The 3,239-nt window shown below is 41.8% G+C and overlaps 1 pseudogene across 1 annotated transcript; it reads right to left on the reverse strand.

Annotated features, from left to right (window-relative positions):
• Window positions 1–343: 343 nt before the first annotated feature.
• Window positions 344–3,239, reverse strand: LOC307180624 (AFG1-like ATPase; annotated as a pseudogene). Its single transcript has 3 exons — window positions 3,225–3,239; window positions 1,030–1,656; window positions 344–836 (listed from the first exon to the last, which is right to left on the reverse strand). The product of its transcript is annotated as an AFG1-like ATPase (transcript).

Below are 3,239 nucleotides of genomic sequence, written 5' to 3' on the forward strand. Positions count from 1 at the left end.
ACTCAGCAAGAACTTCCTTCCAAAGAGTTCACTATGGAAAGAGGGGGAAAAGAGTAACTTTACAGTGGAGACAAACACTACCTCAGACAAGTGTGATCAAGGTTAACATCAACAGTGTTAAGTCACATTGATCATATGTGCCCTTGATATGATCTGATGAAAAGAGCACTTGACCTCTGTGGTCTTCTTCCCAAAGCCCACAATTCCAGTCAAATCATGAGAAAAACATCAGACAAATCCCATTCGAGGGACAGTCTACAAAATAACTGACGAGTATTCCCCAAAACTGTCAGGGTCATCAAAAAGAAGGAAAGTCTGAGAAAGTGTCACAACTAAGAGGACTCTAAGGAGGCATGATGACTAAAGGTAATGTGGTATCCTGGATGGGAGCTCTCTCACATAGCTCTTCAAATGTGCAGTCGGCAACGGTTCCACAGGCTTTATTCAGCCGCAGCTCTCTGCCTTGCACTTTTAGAATCCTTGGTCTAGTTAAATCACTTTGTTTCTGAGCCAGCTCATCAAACAACTTATCCATGACAGCCTCCACATTAGCTTCACTTGTGAGATAGTAGAGTTCTCCTGCAGCAGGAAGTTCCCTTTTCCGATAATCTATCCCAGAATCTAGCTGGACCATATTACAGTATTCCAGAAAGAAATACAGCATTGCCCACATACATGCATTCCTCTCTCTCATTGCCTCAGAGACCTTCAGGACAGCTATGAATGGTACAAAGTTAGCTCTTTGGGGTCCATTTTAATAGAGAACATCTGGTGGCCTGTTGGATGTTGCCACAACAACGACCCCATTTTTTTTTTTTCGGTACACGGGCCTCTCACTGTTGTGGCCTCGCCCGTTGCGGAGCACAGGCTCCGGATGCGCAGGCTCAGCGGCCATGGCTCACAGGCCCAGCCACTCCGCGGCATGTGGGATCTTCCTGGACTGGGGCACGAACCCGTGTCCCCTGCATTGGCAGGCGGACTCTCAACCACTGCGCCACCAGGGAAGCCCGACGACCTCCATTTTTGAACAGATTTTCAAAAAGCTGTTTCAGAATCATGGCATCAGCAATGTCAGTGACCTGAAATTCATCAAAGCATAAGAAGCATGCTTCTTCACTGATTTCTTCAGCTATAGGAGCTATTGGATCGTATGATTTAGCCATGAGTCCTGGTTTCCTTTATGGCAAACTCTGTTTAAGGTGGTATATTCTTTTGTGAGCATCTAGCATGAAACCATGAAAATGAACCCGTTTTTTCCTCTTCATTTCCACATAAGCATAAAACACGTCCATCATCATTGTTTTCCCTGCACCTTAGAAAGAAAAGGCCTTCTGCCTCTATACTGTATCCTTTAAGGTCCTCATGTAATTCCCGCAAACACTGTATGACTCTTCTGTGATGTTCATCATCCTTTAGCTCACGAGCTTTGATCAGAAAGTCACAGAGGTCCAGTGGTCCATGACAAACAGCTAAAGCTTTTGAATAAACCTCTGTAGCAGCAGTTGGAGACATACTCTCGGGGGTCTGAACTGTATAGGCTTTACAAAAGGGGTTTCCAGGGGCGGTGACCGAAGGGGCGAGAGCAGCAGCCCAAGCCCTGCACCCAACACATCTTCCTCTCAGCCGGCTCGGCGCTAAGCGCCTAGAAGGGCTTTTCTTCAGATGGTGGGCTTTGAGGTATTATTATCTTATTTCCCTTTGTATGTTATCTATTTTTAACTGTAATAAATTCCCATTGCCCTTGAAATTATACAAAATATTAAAAAGGCTGGAGAAACATAAACATTTTCTGCTCCAAGCACAGGGAAGTTATCCACTTTAGTAGGGGAACATCCCTGAGGCACAGGAAGGGAGACAGAATGTTGGAGGAGCCCCTTCCACAATATAACAGGACACAGGTCTCCAAATTCCAAACCACACTGATTAAGATCTGTTGTTTAAACTTTTGCCCAGCTAACTGAGAAAAAACCATGGGACGTTAGTTTTATTTCGCTGTGCCCTGATGAACAGTAATGTTGAGGGTCTTATCAGATGAGAAGCACTAGTGTGCACTAGTTAGGTGTGGGGCTCAGCTGCCACGCAGAACTGGTTCATATCTTAATCTTGTGACTGGCTAGCACTGCCATCACTGTGCCTCAGTTCCCTGATGGTTACAGTCCAGAAACAGTAGCTTCTCCTCACAGGACGTGGTGGGAATTAAATGACCAAGTATAGGTTTAGCACTTACAACACTGTAGGGCCAGAGGAAGTCAGTAATAATATTAACCATTCTTATTATTATCATACCTAAATTGACCATTAGTGCTTAAGGCCATTTTATTATTATGTGGGCTTATACTGATTGGCTTGAATTGACCTCCATAATATGATGTTTGTAGAAAAAAAGCAGTTTACAAAACCGTATGTAGGGTATCATCTCATTGCTCATCTTAAAAATGCAGGTTATATTTGCATAACAAAATTTCTGAAAACAAATATACACTCACCTCTTAAGAGTACTTATCCATGAATAGTAGACACCAAGGTTTTCTAATGATTTTTGCTCTTTTTATCTCTTCTTGAGATCCCCAAAGTAACATGGGGTTATAGATAGTTTAAGAGAAAGGGACATTTGACTAAATGGGATCACAGATCATTATGGAACAATACTTAATTATCTATTTAACCAAAGTGACAATAAAAGAATTTAAAAGCAAATACAGCAGGTTACATAGTTGTGAGCAAAACGTAGCTATTTTAATACTGAGAAGACTGTTTTCTTATGTAATTAAAGACATGATAAACACAACATGAAGCACAGGAAATTATTTTGGAAAGAGAAAAACTATCACCTTTCTAGGCAGATTATTTAAAAGGTACAGAAAAACCTTTCCCAATCTCTTATCAAGAGCAGACCTACAGTCAAAGAAACGCTGTCTTCATAGCAGATGAAAGAAAATTAAGTTTTATTTTAACAAAAATATACTATTGATATTAAAGCTTATTATTTAAACATTTATGGAAGATTGGCTCAAGATGGGGGAGTAGAAGGATGTGTGCTCACCCCTTCTTGCCAGAGTACTGGAATCACAACTATCTTCTGAATAACCATTGAGAGGAAGACGCTGGAACCCACAAATAAAGATACCCCACATCCAAAGACAAAGGAGAAGCCACAATGAGATGGTAGGAGAGGCACAATCATGAAAAAATCAAATCCCATAATTGCTGGGTGGGCGACTCACAAACTGGAGAACCAT

This window comes from Stenella coeruleoalba (genome assembly GCF_951394435.1).
Source record: "Stenella coeruleoalba genome assembly, chromosome: X".
In the NCBI taxonomy this organism is placed as follows: Eukaryota; Metazoa; Chordata; class Mammalia; order Artiodactyla; family Delphinidae; genus Stenella; species Stenella coeruleoalba.